The sequence below is a fragment of the Lemur catta genome, chromosome 5 (genome assembly GCF_020740605.2).
Source record: "Lemur catta isolate mLemCat1 chromosome 5, mLemCat1.pri, whole genome shotgun sequence".
NCBI lineage: Eukaryota > Metazoa > Chordata > Mammalia > Primates > Lemuridae > Lemur > Lemur catta.
The window spans coordinates 81,674,639-81,696,962 of NC_059132.1; positions in this window are offsets into that span (position 1 = coordinate 81,674,639).

Here is a 22,324-nt window from a genome sequence, read left to right on the forward strand (position 1 = left end):
GAAAAATAACAAATAGTTATCCACTTAGCGGTTCTTTCAAAAGTTGGGGCACACACCTCTTGGAAAGATCGAGTTACTTTGGCCTAGCCTTCGATTGGTCTGGAGAAGCAATCGCCATTCCTAGCTGATGAATCAAATGATTCTGAAAGGAACGGTGAAAAGTGCGGATCCTGTTTCAGTCATTAGACTGAAACAGGATCCGCACTATTCACCTGTCCCACAAAAGCGCACTTCTCATGTCTGGCGCTAGTCCAACAAACCCAGGACTGACAGAGGCCCTGCACTTGCCACCCCAGAAAAATATCTCATCTCGAAAGAAGGATTCTTCTGCTATCGGTTGAAAAGGGCTCCCGTTCTTGAAACAGTGGTAAAAAATGGTGAAATAATACTGAAAACAATCCTATCTTCCAAGGCTCCTGTGCCAGCTATGGGAAATAGCAAGTTACCTGGGCCTCAGCAGAGGTTTCTCTGCAAAAAGGATCATAGGCTGCAGGATGCAGAGACCGACCTCATGACTATTACGGTGCCAAACGCCATGGAAATGGCAAATAATTACCAACACACTGGTCATTTCAAAGTGTCAGGATGAAATCTGAGGCATGATCCACACTTTTCCCAACTCATGCAAATATGCACTTTCCAACTCTGGAGGTAAACAAATCAAAGGCAGGGATGACAGGAGCCCTGCACTTACACCCCACCCAGAAATCTCAACTACCAGGCAGGATTCTTATGCTAATGCGAGAACCCGGCTCCGGTTCTGAAAATAATGCTGAAACCACGATGGAATAATACTTAAAAAAACAGTTTCTTGGTAGTCTCAAGGACCAACTATTGGAAATGCCAAGATTACTGGGCCTCAGCCTGTTTCGTCTGTGAAAACTCTTATATGCTTAAGGATGCAGAGACCAACCTTAGGACAATTACGGTGAAAAGTGCTTCGGAAAAATAGCAAATAGTTCTCCACTTAGCGGTTCTTTCAAAAGTTGGGCCACACACCTCTTGGAAAGATCGAGTTACTTTGGCCTAGCCTTCGATTGGTCTGGAGAAGCAATCGCCATTCCTAGCTGATGAATCAAATGATTCTGAAAGGAACGGTGAAAAGTGCGGATCCTGTTTCAGTCTTTAGACTGAAACAGGATCCGCACTATTCACCTGTCCCACAAAGGCGCACTTCTCATGTCTGACGCTAGTCCAACAAACCCAGGACTGACAGAGGCCCTCACTTGCCACCCCAGAAAAATATCTCATCTCCAAAGAAGGATTCTTCCGCTAACGGTTGAAAAGTGCTCCCGTTCTTGAAACAGTGGTGAAAAAATGGTGAAATAATACTGAAAACAATCCTATCTTCCAAGGCTCCTGTGCCAGCTATGGGAAATAGCATGTTACCTGGGCCTCAGCAGAGGTTTCTCTGCAAAAAGCATCATAGGCTTCAGGATACAGAGACCGACCTCATGAATATTACGGTGCCAAACGCCATGGAAATGGCAAATAATTACCAACACACTGGTCATTTCAAAGTGTCTGGATGAAATCTGAAGCACGATCCACACTTTCCCATCTGACGCAAATATCCACTTTCCAACTCTGGAGGTAAACAAATCAAAGGCAGGGCCTACAGAAGCCCCACACTTACACCCCACCATGAAATCTCAACTACCAGGCAGGATTCTTATGCCAATGCGAGAACCCTGCTCGGGTTCTGAAAATGATGCTGAAACCACAACAGAATAATACTTAAAAAAACACTTTCTTGGTAGTCTCTAGGACCAACTATTGGAAATGCCAAGATTACTGGGCCTCAGCCTGTTTGGTCTGTGAAAACTCTCGTATGCTTAAGGATGCAGAGACCAACCTTATGACAATTACGGTGAAAAGTGCTTCGGAAAAATACCAAATAGTTCTCCATTTAGCAGTTCTTTCAAAAGTTGGGCCACACACTTCTTGGAAAGATCGAGTTACTTTGGCCTAGCCTTCGATTGGTCTGGAGAAGCAATCGCCATTCCTAGCTGATGAAGCAAATGATTCTGAAAGGAACGGTGAAAAGTGCGGATCCTGTTTCAGTCTTTAGACTGAAACAGGATCCGCACTATTCACCTGTCCCACAAAGGCGCACTTCTCATGTCTGGCGCTAGTCCAACAAACCCAGGACTGACAGAGGCCCTGCACTTGCCACCCCAGACAAATATCTCATCTCCAAAGAAGGATTCTTCCGCTAACGGTTAAAAAGGGCTCCCTTTCTTGAAACAGTGGTGAAAAAATGGTGAAATAATACTGAAAACAATCCTATCTTCCAAGGCTCCTGTGCCAGCTATGGGAAATAGCAAGTTACCTGGGCCTCAGCAGAGGTTTCTCTGCAAAAAGCATCATAGGCTTCAGGATGCAGAGACCGACCTCATGACTATTACGGTGCCAAACGCCATGGAAATGTCAAATAATTACCAACACACTGATCATTTCAAATGTCAGTATGAAATCTGAAAAACGATCCACACTTTTCCCATCTCACGCAATTATGCACTTTCCAACTCTGGAGGTAAACAAATCAAAGGCAGGGCTGACAGAAGCCCCGCACTTACACCCCACCATGAAATCTCAACTACCAGGCAGGACTCTTATGCTAATGCGAGAACCCTGCTCCGGTACTGAAAATAATGCTGAAAACTTAAGGAATAATACTTAAAGGAAAACTTTCTTGGTAGTCTCTAAGAACAACTATTGGAAATGCCAAGATTACTGGGCCTCAGCCTGTTTCGTCTGTGAAGACACTGGTATGCTTAAGGATGCAGAGACCAACCTTATGACAATTACGGTGAAAAGTGCTTCGGAAAAATAACAAATAGTTCTCCACTTAGCGGTTCTTTCAAAAGTTGGGGCACACACCTCTTGGAAAGATCGAGTTACTTTGGCTAGCATTAGATTGGTCTGGAGAAGCAACCGCCATCCCTAGCTGATGAATCAAATGATTCTGAAAGGAACGGTGAAAAGTGCGGATCCTGTTTCAGTCTAAAGACTGAAACAGGGTCCGCACTATTCACCTGTCCCTCAAAGGCGCACTTCTCATGTCTGACGCAAGTCCAACAAACCCAGGACTGACAGAGGCCCTGCACTTGCCACCCCAGAAAAATATCTCATCTCCAAAGAAGGATTCTTCCTCTAACGGTTGAAAAGGGCTCCCGTTCTTGAAACAGTGGTGAAAAATTGGTGAAATAATACTGAAAACAATCCTATCTTCCAAGGCTCCTGTGCCAGCTATGGGAAATAGCAAGTTACCTGGGCCTCCGCAGAGGTTTCTCTGCAAAAAGCATCATAGGCTTCAGGATGCAGAGACCGACCTCATGATTATTACAGTGCCAAACGCCATGGAAATGGCAAAGTAATTACCAACACACTGGTCATTTCAAAGTGTCAGGATGAAATCTGAAGCACGATCCACACTTTTCCCAACTCATGCAAATATGCACTTTCCAACTCTGGAGGTAAACAAATCAAAGGCAGGGATGACAGGAGCCCTGCACTTACACCCCACCCAGAAATCTCAACTACCAGGCAGGATTCTTATGCTAATGCGAGAACCCGGCTCCGGTTCTGAAAATAATGCTGAAACCACGATGGAATAATACTTAAAAAAACAGTTTCTAGGTAGTCTCAAGGACCAACTATTGGAAATGCCAAGATTACTGGGCCTCAGCCTGTTTCGTCTGTGAAAACTCTTATATGCTTAAGGATGCAGAGACCAACCTTAGGACAATTACGGTGAAAAGTGCTTCGGAAAAATAGCAAATAGTTCTCCACTTAGCGGTTCTTTCAAAAGTTGGGCCACACACCTCTTGGAAAGATCGAGTTACTTTGGCCTAGCCTTCGATTGGTCTGGAGAAGCAATCGCCATTCCTAGCTGATGAATCAAATGATTCTGAAAGGAACGGTGAAAAGTGCGGATCCTGTTTCAGTCTTTAGACTGAAACAGGATCCGCACTATTCACCTGTCCCACAAAGGCGCACTTCTCATGTCTGACGCTAGTCCAACAAACCCAGGACTGACAGAGGCCCTCACTTGCCACCCCAGAAAAATATCTCATCTCCAAAGAAGGATTCTTCCGCTAACGGTTGAAAAGTGCTCCCGTTCTTGAAACAGTGGTGAAAAAATGGTGAAATAATACTGAAAACAATCCTATCTTCCAAGGCTCCTGTGCCAGCTATGGGAAATAGCAAGTTACCTGGGCCTCAGCAGAGGTTTCTCTGCAAAAAGCATCATAGGCTTCAGGATACAGAGACCGACCTCATGAATATTACGGTGCCAAACGCCATGGAAATGGCAAATAATTACCAACACACTGGTCATTTCAAAGTGTCTGGATGAAATCTGAAGCACGATCCACACTTTCCCATCTGACGCAAATATCCACTTTCCAACTCTGGAGGTAAACAAATCAAAGGCAGGGCCTACAGAAGCCCCACACTTACACCCCACCATGAAATCTCAACTACCAGGCAGGATTCTTATGCCAATGCGAGAACCCTGCTCGGGTTCTGAAAATGATGCTGAAACCACAACAGAATAATACTTAAAAAATCACTTTCTTGGTAGTCTCTAGGACCAACTATTGGAAATGCCAAGATTACTGGGCCTCAGCCTGTTTGGTCTGTGAAAACTCTCGTATGCTTAAGGATGCAGAGACCAACCTTATGACAATTACGGTGAAAAGTGCTTCGGAAAAATACCAAATAGTTCTCCATTTAGCAGTTCTTTCAAAAGTTGGGCCACACACCTCTTGGAAAGATCGAGTTACTTTGGCCTAGCCTTCGATTGGTCTGGAGAAGCAATCGCCATTCCTAGCTGATGAATCATATGATTCTGAAAGGAACGGTGAAAAGTGCGGATCCTGTTTCAGTCTTTAGACTGAAACAGGATCCGCACTATTCACCTGTCCCACAAAGGCGCACTTCTCATGTCTGGCGCTAGTCCAACAAACCCAGGACTGACAGAGGCCCTCACTTGCCACCCCAGAAAAATATCTCATCTCCAAAGAAGGATTCTTCCGCTAACGGTTGAAAAGGGCTTCCGTTCTTGAAACAGTGGTGAAAAAATGGTGAAATAATAGTGAAAACAATCCTATCTCCCAAGGCTCCTGTGCCAGCTATGGGAAATAGCAAGTTACCTGGGCCTCAGCAGAGGTTTCTCTGCAAAAAGCATCATAGGCTTCAGGATGCAGAGACCGACCTCATGACTATTACGGGGCCAAACGCCATGGAAATGGCAAATAATTACCAACACACTGGTCATTTCAAAGTGTCAGGATGAAATCTGAAGCACGATCCACACTTTTCCCATCTCACGGAAATATGCACTTTCCAACTCTGAAGGTAAACAAATAAAAGGCAGGGCTGACAGAAGCCCTGCACTTACACCCCACCCAGAAATCTCAACTACCAGGCAGGATTCTTATGCTAATGCGAGAACCCTGCTCGGGTTCTGAAAATAATGCTGAAACCGCAATGGAATAATACTTAAAAAAACACTTTCTTGGTAGTCTCTAGGACCAACTATTGGAAATGCCAAGATTACTGGGCCTCAACCTGTTTGGTCTGTGAAAACTCTCGTTTGCTTAAGGATGCAGTGACCAACCTTATGACAATTACGGTTAAAAGTGCTTCGGAAAAATAACAAATAGTTATCCACTTAGCGGTTCTTTCAAAAGTTGGGGCACACACCTCTTGGAAAGATCGAGTTACTTTGGCCTAGCCTTCGATTGGTCTGGAGAAGCAATCGCCATTCCTAGCTGATGAATCAAATGATTCTGAAAGGAACGGTGAAAAGTGCGGATCCTGTTTCAGTCATTAGACTGAAACAGGATCCGCACTATTCACCTGTCCCACAAAAGCGCACTTCTCATGTCTGGCGCTAGTCCAACAAACCCAGGACTGACAGAGGCCCTGCACTTGCCACCCCAGAAAAATATCTCATCTCGAAAGAAGGATTCTTCTGCTATCGGTTGAAAAGGGCTCCCGTTCTTGAAACAGTGGTAAAAAATGGTGAAATAATACTGAAAACAATCCTATCTTCCAAGGCTCCTGTGCCAGCTATGGGAAATAGCAAGTTACCTGGGCCTCAGCAGAGGTTTCTCTGCAAAAAGGATCATAGGCTGCAGGATGCAGAGACCGACCTCATGACTATTACGGTGCCAAACGCCATGGAAATGGCAAATAATTACCAACACACTGGTCATTTCAAAGTGTCAGGATGAAATCTGAGGCATGATCCACACTTTTCCCAACTCATGCAAATATGCACTTTCCAACTCTGGAGGTAAACAAATCAAAGGCAGGGATGACAGGAGCCCTGCACTTACACCCCACCCAGAAATCTCAACTACCAGGCAGGATTCTTATGCTAATGCGAGAACCCGGCTCCGGTTCTGAAAATAATGCTGAAACCACGATGGAATAATACTTAAAAAAACAGTTTCTTGGTAGTCTCAAGGACCAACTATTGGAAATGCCAAGATTACTGGGCCTCAGCCTGTTTCGTCTGTGAAAACTCTTATATGCTTAAGGATGCAGAGACCAACCTTAGGACAATTACGGTGAAAAGTGCTTCGGAAAAATAGCAAATAGTTCTCCACTTAGCGGTTCTTTCAAAAGTTGGGCCACACACCTCTTGGAAAGATCGAGTTACTTTGGCCTAGCCTTCGATTGGTCTGGAGAAGCAATCGCCATTCCTAGCTGATGAATCAAATGATTCTGAAAGGAACGGTGAAAAGTGCGGATCCTGTTTCAGTCTTTAGACTGAAACAGGATCCGCACTATTCACCTGTCCCACAAAGGCGCACTTCTCATGTCTGACGCTAGTCCAACAAACCCAGGACTGACAGAGGCCCTCACTTGCCACCCCAGAAAAATATCTCATCTCCAAAGAAGGATTCTTCCGCTAACGGTTGAAAAGTGCTCCCGTTCTTGAAACAGTGGTGAAAAAATGGTGAAATAATACTGAAAACAATCCTATCTTCCAAGGCTCCTGTGCCAGCTATGGGAAATAGCATGTTACCTGGGCCTCAGCAGAGGTTTCTCTGCAAAAAGCATCATAGGCTTCAGGATACAGAGACCGACCTCATGAATATTACGGTGCCAAACGCCATGGAAATGGCAAATAATTACCAACACACTGGTCATTTCAAAGTGTCTGGATGAAATCTGAAGCGCGATCCACACTTTCCCATCTGACGCAAATATCCACTTTCCAACTCTGGAGGTAAACAAATCAAAGGCAGGGCCTACAGAAGCCCCACACTTACACCCCACCATGAAATCTCAACTACCAGGCAGGATTCTTATGCCAATGCGAGAACCCTGCTCGGGTTCTGAAAATGATGCTGAAACCACAACAGAATAATACTTAAAAAAACACTTTCTTGGTAGTCTCTAGGACCAACTATTGGAAATGCCAAGATTACTGGGCCTCAGCCTGTTTGGTCTGTGAAAACTCTCGTATGCTTAAGGATGCAGAGACCAACCTTATGACAATTACGGTGAAAAGTGCTTCGGAAAAATACCAAATAGTTCTCCATTTAGCAGTTCTTTCAAAAGTTGGGCCACACACTTCTTGGAAAGATCGAGTTACTTTGGCCTAGCCTTCGATTGGTCTGGAGAAGCAATCGCCATTCCTAGCTGATGAAGCAAATGATTCTGAAAGGAACGGTGAAAAGTGCGGATCCTGTTTCAGTCTTTAGACTGAAACAGGATCCGCACTATTCACCTGTCCCACAAAGGCGCACTTCTCATGTCTGGCGCTAGTCCAACAAACCCAGGACTGACAGAGGCCCTGCACTTGCCACCCCAGACAAATATCTCATCTCCAAAGAAGGATTCTTCCGCTAACGGTTAAAAAGGGCTCCCTTTCTTGAAACAGTGGTGAAAAAATGGTGAAATAATACTGAAAACAATCCTATCTTCCAAGGCTCCTGTGCCAGCTATGGGAAATAGCAAGTTACCTGGGCCTCAGCAGAGGTTTCTCTGCAAAAAGCATCATAGGCTTCAGGATGCAGAGACCGACCTCATGACTATTACGGTGCCAAACGCCATGGAAATGTCAAATAATTACCAACACACTGATCATTTCAAATGTCAGTATGAAATCTGAAAAACGATCCACACTTTTCCCATCTCACGCAATTATGCACTTTCCAACTCTGGAGGTAAACAAATCAAAGGCAGGGCTGACAGAAGCCCCGCACTTACACCCCACCATGAAATCTCAACTACCAGGCAGGACTCTTATGCTAATGCGAGAACCCTGCTCCGGTACTGAAAATAATGCTGAAAACTTAAGGAATAATACTTAAAGGAAAACTTTCTTGGTAGTCTCTAAGAACAACTATTGGAAATGCCAAGATTACTGGGCCTCAGCCTGTTTCGTCTGTGAAGACACTGGTATGCTTAAGGATGCAGAGACCAACCTTATGACAATTACGGTGAAAAGTGCTTCGGAAAAATAACAAATAGTTCTCCACTTAGCGGTTCTTTCAAAAGTTGGGGCACACACCTCTTGGAAAGATCGAGTTACTTTGGCTAGCATTAGATTGGTCTGGAGAAGCAACCGCCATCCCTAGCTGATGAATCAAATGATTCTGAAAGGAACGGTGAAAAGTGCGGATCCTGTTTCAGTCTAAAGACTGAAACAGGGTCCGCACTATTCACCTGTCCCTCAAAGGCGCACTTCTCATGTCTGACGCAAGTCCAACAAACCCAGGACTGACAGAGGCCCTGCACTTGCCACCCCAGAAAAATATCTCATCTCCAAAGAAGGATTCTTCCTCTAACGGTTGAAAAGGGCTCCCGTTCTTGAAACAGTGGTGAAAAATTGGTGAAATAATACTGAAAACAATCCTATCTTCCAAGGCTCCTGTGCCAGCTATGGGAAATAGCAAGTTACCTGGGCCTCCGCAGAGGTTTCTCTGCAAAAAGCATCATAGGCTTCAGGATGCAGAGACCGACCTCATGATTATTACAGTGCCAAACGCCATGGAAATGGCAAAGTAATTACCAACACACTGGTCATTTCAAAGTGTCAGGATGAAATCTGAAGCACGATCCACACTTTTCCCAACTCATGCAAATATGCACTTTCCAACTCTGGAGGTAAACAAATCAAAGGCAGGGATGACAGGAGCCCTGCACTTACACCCCACCCAGAAATCTCAACTACCAGGCAGGATTCTTATGCTAATGCGAGAACCCGGCTCCGGTTCTGAAAATAATGCTGAAACCACGATGGAATAATACTTAAAAAAACAGTTTCTAGGTAGTCTCAAGGACCAACTATTGGAAATGCCAAGATTACTGGGCCTCAGCCTGTTTCGTCTGTGAAAACTCTTATATGCTTAAGGATGCAGAGACCAACCTTAGGACAATTACGGTGAAAAGTGCTTCGGAAAAATAGCAAATAGTTCTCCACTTAGCGGTTCTTTCAAAAGTTGGGCCACACACCTCTTGGAAAGATCGAGTTACTTTGGCCTAGCCTTCGATTGGTCTGGAGAAGCAATCGCCATTCCTAGCTGATGAATCAAATGATTCTGAAAGGAACGGTGAAAAGTGCGGATCCTGTTTCAGTCTTTAGACTGAAACAGGATCCGCACTATTCACCTGTCCCACAAAGGCGCACTTCTCATGTCTGACGCTAGTCCAACAAACCCAGGACTGACAGAGGCCCTCACTTGCCACCCCAGAAAAATATCTCATCTCCAAAGAAGGATTCTTCCGCTAACGGTTGAAAAGTGCTCCCGTTCTTGAAACAGTGGTGAAAAAATGGTGAAATAATACTGAAAACAATCCTATCTTCCAAGGCTCCTGTGCCAGCTATGGGAAATAGCAAGTTACCTGGGCCTCAGCAGAGGTTTCTCTGCAAAAAGCATCATAGGCTTCAGGATACAGAGACCGACCTCATGAATATTACGGTGCCAAACGCCATGGAAATGGCAAATAATTACCAACACACTGGTCATTTCAAAGTGTCTGGATGAAATCTGAAGCACGATCCACACTTTCCCATCTGACGCAAATATCCACTTTCCAACTCTGGAGGTAAACAAATCAAAGGCAGGGCCTACAGAAGCCCCACACTTACACCCCACCATGAAATCTCAACTACCAGGCAGGATTCTTATGCCAATGCGAGAACCCTGCTCGGGTTCTGAAAATGATGCTGAAACCACAACAGAATAATACTTAAAAAATCACTTTCTTGGTAGTCTCTAGGACCAACTATTGGAAATGCCAAGATTACTGGGCCTCAGCCTGTTTGGTCTGTGAAAACTCTCGTATGCTTAAGGATGCAGAGACCAACCTTATGACAATTACGGTGAAAAGTGCTTCGGAAAAATACCAAATAGTTCTCCATTTAGCAGTTCTTTCAAAAGTTGGGCCACACACCTCTTGGAAAGATCGAGTTACTTTGGCCTAGCCTTCGATTGGTCTGGAGAAGCAATCGCCATTCCTAGCTGATGAATCATATGATTCTGAAAGGAACGGTGAAAAGTGCGGATCCTGTTTCAGTCTTTAGACTGAAACAGGATCCGCACTATTCACCTGTCCCACAAAGGCGCACTTCTCATGTCTGGCGCTAGTCCAACAAACCCAGGACTGACAGAGGCCCTCACTTGCCACCCCAGAAAAATATCTCATCTCCAAAGAAGGATTCTTCCGCTAACGGTTGAAAAGGGCTTCCGTTCTTGAAACAGTGGTGAAAAAATGGTGAAATAATAGTGAAAACAATCCTATCTCCCAAGGCTCCTGTGCCAGCTATGGGAAATAGCAAGTTACCTGGGCCTCAGCAGAGGTTTCTCTGCAAAAAGCATCATAGGCTTCAGGATGCAGAGACCGACCTCATGACTATTACGGGGCCAAACGCCATGGAAATGGCAAATAATTACCAACACACTGGTCATTTCAAAGTGTCAGGATGAAATCTGAAGCACGATCCACACTTTTCCCATCTCACGCAAATATGCACTTTCCAACTCTGGAGGTAAACAAATCAAAGGCAGGGCTGACAGAATCCCCCAACTAATACCCCACCCAGAAATCTCAACTACCAGGCAGGATTCTTATGCCAATGCGAGAACCCTGCTCGGGTTCTGAATATGATGCTGAAACCACAACAGAATAATACTTAAAAAAACACTTTCTTGGTAGTCTCTAGGACCAACTATTGGAAATGCCAAGATTACTGGGCCTCAGCCTTTTTGGTCTATGAAAACTCTCGTATGCTTAAGGATGCAGAGACCAACCTTATGACAATTACGGTGAAAAGTGCTTGGGAAAAATACCAAATATTTCTCCACTTAGCAGTTCTTTCAAAAGTTTGGCCACACACCTCTTGGAAAGATCGAGTTACTTTGGCCTAGCCTTCGAATGTTCTGGAGAAGCAATCGCCATTCCTAGCTGATGAAGCAAATGATTCTGAAAGGAACGGTGAAAAGTGCGGATCCTGTTTCAGTCTTTAGACTGAAACAGGATCCGCACTATTCACCTGTCCCACAAAGGCGCACTTCTCATGTCTGGCGCTAGTCCAACAAACCCAGGACTGACAGAGGCCCTGCACTTGCCACCCCAGACAAATATCTCATCTCCAAAGAAGGATTCTTCCGCTAACGGTTAAAAAGGGCTCCCGTTCTTGAAACAGTGGTGAAAAAATGGTGAAATAATACTGAAAACAATCCTATCTTCCAAGGCTCCTGTGCCAGCTATGGGAAATAGCAAGTTACCTGGGCCTCAGCAGAGGTTTCTCTGCAAAAAGCATCATAGGGTTCAGGATGCAGAGACCGACCTCATGACTATTACGGTGCCAAACGCCATGGAAATGTCAAATAATTACCAACACACTGATCATTTCAAATGTCAGTATGAAATCTGAAACACGATCCACACTTTTCCCATCTCACGCAATTATGCACTTTCCAACTCTGGAGGTAAACAAATCAAAGGCAGGGCTGACAGAAGCCCCGCACTTACACCCCACCATGAAATCTCAACTACCAGGCAGGACTCTTATGCTAATGCGAGAACCCTGCTCCGGTACTGAAAATAATGCTGAAAACTTAAGGAATAATACTTAAAGGAAAACTTTCTTGGTAGTCTCTAAGAACAACTATTGGAAATGCCAAGATTACTGGGCCTCAGCCTGTTTCGTCTGTGAAGACACTGGTATGCTTAAGGATGCAGAGACCAACCTTATGACAATTACGGTGAAAAGTGCTTCGGAAAAATAACAAATAGTTCTCCACTTAGCGGTTCTTTCAAAAGTTGGGGCACACACCTCTTGGAAAGATCGAGTTACTTTGGCTAGCATTAGATTGGTCTGGAGAAGCAACCGCCATCCCTAGCTGATGAATCAAATGATTCTGAAAGGAACGGTGAAAAGTGCGGATCCTGTTTCAGTCTAAAGACTGAAACAGGGTCCGCAATATTCACCTGTCCCTCAAAGGCGCACTTCTCATGTCTGACGCAAGTCCAACAAACCCAGGACTGACAGAGGCCCTGCACTTGCCACCCCAGAAAAATATCTCATCTCCAAAGAAGGATTCTTCCGCTAACGGTTGAAAAGGGCTCCCGTTCTTGAAACAGTGGTGAAAAATTGGTGAAATAATACTGAAAACAATCCTATCTTCCAAGGCTCCTGTGCCAGCTATGGGAAATAGCAAGTTACCTGGGCCTCCGCAGAGGTTTCTCTGCAAAAAGCATCATAGGCTTCAGGATGCAGAGACCGACCTCATGATTATTACAGTGCCAAACGCCATGGAAATGGCAAAGTAATTACCAACACACTGGTCATTTCAAAGTGTCAGGATGAAATCTGAAGCACGATCCACACTTTTCCCATCTCACGGAAATATGCACTTTCCAACTCTGAAGGTAAACAAATAAAAGGCAGGGCTGACAGAAGCCCTGCACTTACACCCCACCCAGAAATCTCAACTACCAGGCAGGATTCTTATGCTAATGCGAGAACCCTGCTCGGGTTCTGAAAATAATGCTGAAACCGCAATGGAATAATACTTAAAAAAACACTTTCTTGGTAGTCTCTAGGACCAACTATTGGAAATGCCAAGATTACTGGGCCTCAACCTGTTTGGTCTGTGAAAACTCTCGTTTGCTTAAGGATGCAGTGACCAACCTTATGACAATTACGGTTAAAAGTGCTTCGGAAAAATAACAAATAGTTATCCACTTAGCGGTTCTTTCAAAAGTTGGGGCACACACCTCTTGGAAAGATCGAGTTACTTTGGCCTAGCCTTCGATTGGTCTGGAGAAGCAATCGCCATTCCTAGCTGATGAATCAAATGATTCTGAAAGGAACGGTGAAAAGTGCGGATCCTGTTTCAGTCATTAGACTGAAACAGGATCCGCACTATTCACCTGTCCCACAAAGGCGCACTTCTCATGTCTGGCGCTAGTGCAACAAACCCAGGACTGACAGAGGCCCTGCACTTGCCACCCCAGAAAAATATCTCATCTCGAAAGAAGGATTCTTCTGCTATCGGTTGAAAAGGGCTCCCGTTCTTGAAACAGTGGTAAAAAATGGTGACATAATACTGAAAACAATCCTATCTTCCAAGGCTCCTGTGCCAGCTATGGGAAACAGCAAGTTACCTGGGCCTCAGCAGAGGTTTCTCTGCAAAAAGGATCATAGGCTGCAGGATGCAGAGACCGACCTCATGACTATTACGGTGCCAAACGCCATGGAAATGGCAAATAATTACCAACACACTGGTCATTTCAAAGTGTCAGGATGAAATCTGAGGCATGATCCACACTTTTCCCAACTCATGCAAATATGCACTTTCCAACTCTGGAGGTAAACAAATCAAAGGCAGGGCTGACAGGAGCCCCGCACTTACAACCCACCCAGAAATCTCAACTACCAGGCAGGATTCTTATGCTAATGCGAGAACCCGGCTCGGGTTCTGAAAATAATGCTGAAACCACGATGGAATAATACTTAAAAAAACAGTTTCTTGGTAGTCTCAAGGAGCAACTATTGGAAATGCCAAGATTACTGGGCCTCAGCCTGTTTCGTCTGTGAAAACTCTTATATGCTTAAGGATGCAGAGACCAACCTTAGGACAATTACGGTGAAAAGTGCTTCGGAAAAATAGCAAATAGTTCTCCACTTAGCGGTTCTTTCAAAAGTTGGGCCACACACCTCTTGGAAAGATCGAGTTACTTTGGCCTAGCCTTCGAATGGTCTGGAGAAGCAATCGCCATTACTAGCTGATGAAGCAAATGATTCTGAAAGGAACGGTGAAAAGTGCGGATCCTGTTTCAGTCTTTAGACTGAAACAGGATCCGCACTATTCACCTGTCCCACAAAGGCGCACTTCTCATGTCTGGCGCTAGTCCAACAAACCCAGGACTGACAGAGGCCCTGCACTTGCCACCCCAGAAAAATATCTCATCTCCAAAGAAGGATTCTTCCGCTAACGGTTAAAAAGGGCTCCCGTTCTTGAAACAGTGGTGAAAAAATGGTGAAATAATACTGAAAACAATCCTATCTTCCAAGGCTCCTGTGCCAGCTATGGGAAATAGCAAGTTACCTGGGCCTCAGCAGAGGTTTCTCTGCAAAAAGCATCATAGGCTTCAGGATGCAGAGACCGACCTCATGACTATTACGGTGCCAAACGCCATGGAAATGGCAAATAATTACCAACACACTGATCATTTCAAATGTCAGTATGAAATCTGAAGCACGATCCACACTTTTCCCATCACACGCAATTATGCACTTTCCAACTCTGGAGGTAAACAAATCAAAGGCAGGGCTGACAGAATCCCCCAACTTACACCCCACCCAGAAATCTCAACTACCAGGCAGGATTCTTATGCCAATGCGAGAACCATGCTCGGGTTCTGAAAATAATGCTGAAACCACAACGGAATAATACTTAAAAAAACACTTTCTTAGTAGTCTCTAGGACCAACAATTGGAAATGCCAAGATTAATGGGCCTCAGCCTGTTTCGTCTGTGAAAACTCTCGAATGCTTAAGGATGCAGAGACCAACCTTAGGATAATTACTGTGAAAAGTGCGTTGGAAAAATAACAAACATTTCTCCACTTAGCGGTTCTTTAAAAAGTTGGGCCACACACCTCTTGGAAAGATCGAGTTACTTTGGCCTAGCCTTCGATTGGTCTGGAGAAACAATCGCCATTCCTAGCTGATGAATCAAATGATTCTGAAAGGAACGGTGAAAAGTGCGGATCCTGTTTCAGTCTTTAGACTGAAACAGGATCCGCACTATTCCCCTGTCCCACAAAGGCGCACTTCTCATGTCTGGCGCTAGTCCAACAAACCCAGGACTGAGAGAGGCCCTGCACTTGCCACCCCAGAAAAATATCTCATCTCCAAAGAAGGATTCTTCCGCTAACGGTTGAAAAGGGCGCCCGTTCTTGAAACAGTGGTGAGAAAATGGTGAAATAATACTGAAAACAATCCTATCTTCCAAGGCTCCTGTGCCAGCTATGGGAAATAGCAAGTTACCTGGGCCTCAGCAGAGGTTTCTCTGCAAAAAGCATCATAGGCTTAAGGATGCAGAGACCGACCTCATGACTATTACGGTGCCAAACGCCATGGAAATGGCAAATAATTACCAACACCCTGGTCATTTCAAAGTGTCAGGATGAAATCTGAGGCATGATCCACACTTTTCCCAACTCATGCAAATATGCACTTTCCAACTCTGGAGGTAAACAAATCAAAGGCAGGGCTGACAGGAGCCCCGCACTTACACCCCACCCAGAAATCTCAACTACCAGGCAGGATTCTTATGCTAATGCGAGAACCCGGCTCGGGTTCTGAAAATAATGCTGAAACCACGATGGAATAATACTTAAAAAAACAGTTTCTTGGTAGTCTCAAGGAGCAACTATTGGAAATGCCAAGATTACTGGGCCTCAGCCTGTTTCGTCTGTGAAAACTCTTATATGCTTAAGGATGCAGAGACCAACCTTAGGACAATTACGGTGAAAAGTGCTTCGGAAAAATAGCAAATAGTTCTCCACTTAGCGGTTCTTTCAAAAGTTGGGCCACACACCTCTTGGAAAGATCGAGTTACTTTGGCCTAGCCTTCGAATGGTCTGGAGAAGCAATCGCCATTACTAGCTGATGAAGCAAATGATTCTGAAAGGAACGGTGAAAAGTGCGGATCCTGTTTCAGTCTTTAGACTGAAACAGGATCCGCACTATTCACCTGTCCCACAAAGGCGCACTTCTCATGTCTGGCGCTAGTCCAACAAACCCAGGACTGACAGAGGCCCTGCACTTGCCACCCCAGAAAAATATCTCATCTCCAAAGAAGGATTCTTCCGCTAACGGTTAAAAAGGGCTCCCGTTCTTGAAACAGTGGTGAAAAAATGGTGAAATAATACTGAAAACAATCCTATCTTCCAAGGCTCCTGTGCCAGCTATGGGAAATAGCAAGTTACCTGGGCCTCAGCAGAGGTTTCTCTGCAAAAAGCATCATAGGCTTCAGGATGCAGAGACCGACCTCATGACTATTACGGTGCCAAAAGCCATGAAATGGCAAATAATTACCAACACACTGATCATTTCAAATGTCAGTATGAAATCTGAAGCACGATCCACACTTTTCCCATCACACGCAATTATGCACTTTCCAACTCTGGAGGTAAACAAATCAAAGGCAGGGCTGACAGAATCCCCCAACTTACACCCCACCCAGAAATCTCAACTACCAGGCAGGATTCTTATGCCAATGCGAGAACCATGCTCGGGTTCTGAAAATAATGCTGAAACCACAACGGAATAATACTTAAAAAAACACTTTCTTAGTAGTCTCTAGGACCAACAATTGGAAATGCCAAGATTAATGGGCCTCAGCCTGTTTCGTCTGTGAAAACTCTCGAATGCTTAAGGATGCAGAGACCAACCTTAGGATAATTACTGTGAAAAGTGCGTTGGAAAAATAACAAACATTTCTCCACTTAGCGGTTCTTTAAAAAGTTGGGCCACACACCTCTTGGAAAGATCGAGTTACTTTGGCCTAGCCTTCGATTGGTCTGGAGAAACAATCGCCATTCCTAGCTGATGAATCAAATGATTCTGAAAGGAACGGTGAAAAGTGCGGATCCTGTTTCAGTCTTTAGACTGAAACAGAATCCGCACTATTCCCCTGTCCCACAAAGGCGCACTTCTCATGTCTGGCGCTAGTCCAACAAACCCAGGACTGACAGAGGCCCTGCACTTGCCACCCCAGAAAAATATCTCATCTCCAAAGAAGGATTCTTCCGCTAACGGTTGAAAAGGGCGCCCGTTCTTGAAACAGTGGTGAGAAAATGGTGAAATAATACTGAAAACAATCCTATCTTCCAAGGCTCCTGTGCCAGCTATGGGAAATAGCAAGTTACCTGGGCCTCAGCAGAGGTTTCTCTGCAAAAAGCATCATAGGCTTCAGGATGCAGAGACCGACCTCATGACTATTACGGTGCCAAACGCCATGGAAATGGCAAATAATTACCAACACACTGGTCATTTCAAAGTGTCAGGATGAAATCTGAAGCACGATCCACACTTTTCCCATCTCACGCAAATATGCACTTTCCAACTCTGTAGGTAAACAAATCATAGGCAGGGCTGACAGAAGCCCCGCACTTACACCCCACCATGAAATCTCAACTACCAGGCAGGATTCTTACGCTAATGCGAGAACCCTGCTCGGGTTCTGAAAATAATGCTGAAACCACAATGGAATAATACTTAAAAAAACACTTTCTTGGTAGTCTCTAGGACCAACTATTGGAAATGCCAAGATTACTGGGCCTCAGCCTGTTTCGTCTGTGAAAACTCTGGTATGCTTAAGGATGCAGAGACCAACCTTAGGACAATTACGGTGAAAAGTGCTTACGAAAAATACCAAATAGTTCTCCACTTAGCAGTTCTTTCAAAAGTTGGGCCACACACCTCTTGGAAAGATCGAGTTACTTTGGCCTAGCCTTCGATTGGTCTGGAGAAGCAATCGCCATTCCTAGCTGATGAATCAAATGATTCTGAAAGGAACGGTGAAAACTGCGGATCCTGTTTCAGTCTTTAGACTGAAACAGGATCCGCACTATTCACCGGTCACACAAAGGCGCACTTCTCATGTCTGGCGCTTGTCCAACAAACCCAGGACTGACAGAGGCCCTGCACTTGCCACCCCAGAAAAATATCTCATCTCCAAAGAAGTATTCTTCCGCTAGCGGTTGAAAAGTGCTCCTGTTCTTGAAACAGTGGTGAAAAAATGGTGAAATAATACTGAAAACAATCCTATCTTCCAAGGCTCCTGTGCCAGCTATGGGAAATAGCAAGTTACCTGGGCCTCAGCACAGGTTTCTCTGCAAAAAGCATCAAAGGCTTCAGGATGCAGAGACCGACCTCATGACTATTACGGTGCCAAACGCCATGGAAATGGCAAATAATTACCAACACACTGGTCATTTCAAAGTGTCTGGATGAAATCTGAAGCACGATCCACACTTTTCCCATCTTACGCAAATATGCACTTTCCAACTCTTGAGGTAAACAAATCAAAGGCAGGGCTGACAGAAGCCCCGCACTTACACCCCACCCAGAAATCTCAACTACCAGGCAGGATTCTTATGCTAATGCGAGAACCCTGCTCGGGTTCTGAAAATAATGCTGAAACCACAACAGAATAATACTTAAGAGAACACTTTCTTGGTAGTCTCTAAGACCAACTTTTGGAAATGCCAAGATTACTGGGCCTCAGCCTGTTTCGTCTGTGAAGACACTGGTATGCTTAAGGATGCAGAGACCAACCTTAGGACAATTACGGTGAAAAGTGCTTAGGAAATATACCAAATAGTTCTCCACTTAGCGGTTCTTTCAAAAGTTGGGCCACACACCTCTTGGAAAGATCGAGTTACTTTGGCCTAGCCTTCGATTGGTCTGGAGAAGCAATCGCCATTCCTAGCTGATGAATCAAATGATTCTGAAAGGAACGGTGAAAAGTGCGGATCCTGTTTCAGTCTTTAGACTGAAACAGGATCCGCACTATTCACCTGTCCCACAAAGGCGCACTTCTCATGTCTGGCGCTAGTCCAACAAACCCAGGACTGACAGAGGCCCTGCACTTGCAACTCCAGAAAATTATCTCATCTCCAAAGAAGGATTCTTCCGCTAACGGTTGAAAAGGGCTCCCGTTCTTGAAACAGTGGTGAAAAAATGGTGAAATAATACTGAAAACAATCCTATCTTTCAAGGCTCCTGTGCCAGCTATGGGAAATTGCAAGTTTCCTGGGCCTCAGCAGAGGTTTCTCTGCAAAAGGCATCATAGGCTTCAGGATGCAGAGACCGACCTCATGACTATTACGGTGCCAAACGCCATGGAAATGGCAAATAATTACCAACACACTGATCATTTCAAATGTCAGTATGAAATCTGAAACACAATCCACACTTTTCCCATCTCACGCAATTATGCACTTTCCAACTCTGGAGGTAAAGAAATCAAAGGCAGGGCTGACAGAATCCCCCAACTTATACCCCACCCAGAAATCTCAACTACCAGGCAGGATTCTTATGCTAATGCGAGAACCCTGCTCGGGTTCTGAAAATAATGCTGAAACCACAACAGAATAACACTTAAAAGAACACTTTCTTGGTAGTCTCTAGGACCAACTTTTGGAAATGCCAAGATTAATGGGCCTCAGCCTGTTTCGTCTGTGAAAACTCTGGTATGCTTAAGGATGCAGAGACCAACCTTAGGACAATTACGGTGAAAAGTGCTTAGGAAAAATACCAAGTAGTTCTCCACTTAGCGGTTCTTTCAAAAGTTGGGCCACACACCTCTTGGAAAGATCGAGTTACTTTGGCCTAGCCTTCGATTGGTCTGGAGAAGCAATCGCCATTCCTAGCTGATGAATCAAATGATTCTGAAAGGAACGGTGAAAAGTGCGGATCCTGTCTCAGTCTTTAGACTGAAACAGGATCCGCACTATTCACCTGTCCCACAAAGGCGCACTTCTCATGTCTGGCGCTAGTCCAACAAACCCAGGACTGACAGAGGCCCTGCACTTGCCACCCCAGAAAAATATCTCATCTCCAAAGAAGGATTCTTCCGCTAACGGTTGAAAAGGGCTCCCGTCCTTGAAACAGTGGTGAAAAAATGGTGAAATAATACTGAAAACAATCCTATCTTCCAAGGCTCCTGTGCCAGCTATGGGAAATAGCAAGTTACCTGGGCCTCAGCAGAGGTTTCTCTGCAAAAAGCATCATAGGCTTCAGGATGCAGAGACCGACCTCATGACTATTACGGTGCCAAACGCCATGGAAATGGCAAATAATTACCAACACACTGGTAATTTCAAAGTGTCTGGATGAAATCTGAAGCGCGATCCACACTTTACCCATCTCACGCAAATATGCACTTTCCAACTCTGGAGGTAAACAAATCAAAGGCTGGGCTGACAGAAGCCCCGCACTTACACCCCACCCAGAAATCTCAACTACCAGGCAGGATTCTTATGCTAATGCGAGAACCCTGCTCGGGTTCTGAAAATAATGCTGAAACCACAATGGAATAATACCTAAAAAAACACTTTCCTGGTAGTCTCTAGGACAAACTATTGGAAATGCCAAGATTACTGGGCCTCAGCCTGTTTCGTCTGTGAATACTCTCGTATGCTTAAGGATGCAGAGACCAACCTTAGGACAATTACGGTGAAAAGTGCTTCGTAAAAATACCAAATAGTTCTCCACTTAGCTGTTCTTTCAAAAGTTGGGCCACACACCTCTTGGAAAGATCGAGTTACTTTGGCCTAGCATTCGATTGGTCTGGAGAAGCAATCGCCATTCCAGGCTGATGAATCAAATGATTCTGAAAGGAACGGTGAAAAGTGCGGATCCTGTTTCAGTCTTTAGACTGAAACAGGATCCGCACTATTCACCTGTCCCACAAAGGCGCACTTCTCATGTCTGGCGCTAGTCCAACAAACCCAGGACTGACAGAGGCCCTGCACTTGCCACCCCAGAAAAATATCTCATCTCCAAAGAAGTATTCTTCCGCTAGCGGTTGAAAAGGGCTCCTGTTCTTGAAACAGTGGTGAAAAAATGGTGAAATAATACTGAAAACAATCCTATCTTCCAAGGGTCCTGTGCCAGCTATGGGAAATAGCAAGTTACCTGGGCCTCAGCCGAGGTTTCTCTGCAAAAAGCATCATAGGCTTCAGGATGCAGAGACCGACCTCATGACTATTACGGTGCCAAACGCCATGGAAATGGCAAATAATTACCAACACACTGGTCATTTCAAAGTGTCTGGATGAAATCTGAAGCACGATCCACACTTTTCCCATCTCACGCAACTATGCACTTTCCAACTCTGGAGTAAACATATCAAAGGCAGGGCTGACAGAAGCCCCGCACTTACACCCCACCATGAAATCTCAACTACCAGGCAGGATTCTTATGCTAATGCGAGAACCCTGCTCGGGTTCTGAAAATAATGCTGAAACCACAACAGAATAATACTTAAGAGAACACTTTCTTGGTAGTCTCTAGGACAAACTTTTGGAAATGCCAAGATTAATGGGCCTCAGCCTGTTTCGTCTGTGAAAACTCTGGTATGCTTACGGATGCAGAGAGTAACATTAGGACAATTACGGTGAAAAGTGCTTAGGAAAAATACCAAATAGTTCTCCACTTAGCGGTTCTTTCAAAAGTTGGGCCACACACCTCTTGGAAAGATCGAGTTACTTTGGCCTAGCCTTCGATTGGTCTGGAGAAGCAATCGGCATTCCTAGCTGATGAATCAAATGATTCTGAAAGGAACGGTGAAAAGTGCGGATCCTGTTTCAGTCTTTAGACTGAAACAGGATCCGCACTATTCACCTGTCCCACAAAGGCGCACTTCTCATGTCTGGCGCTAGCCCAACAAACCCAGGACTGACAGAGGCCCTGCACTTGCCACCCCAGGAAAATATCTCATCTCCAAAGAAGGATTCTTCCGCTAACGGTTGAAAAGGGCTCCGGTTCTTGAAACAGTGGTGAAAAAATGGTGAAATAATACTGAAAACAATCCTATCTTCCAAGGCTCCTGTGCCAGCTATGGGAAATAGCAAGTTACCTGGGCCTCAGCAGAGGTTTCTCTGCAAAAAGCATCATAGGCTTCAGGATGCAGAGACCGACCTCATGACTATTACGGGGCCAAACGCCATGGAATTGGCAAATAATTACCAACACACTGGTCATTTCAAAGTGTCAGGATGAAATCTGAAGCACGATCCACACTTTTCCCATCTCACGCAAGTATGCA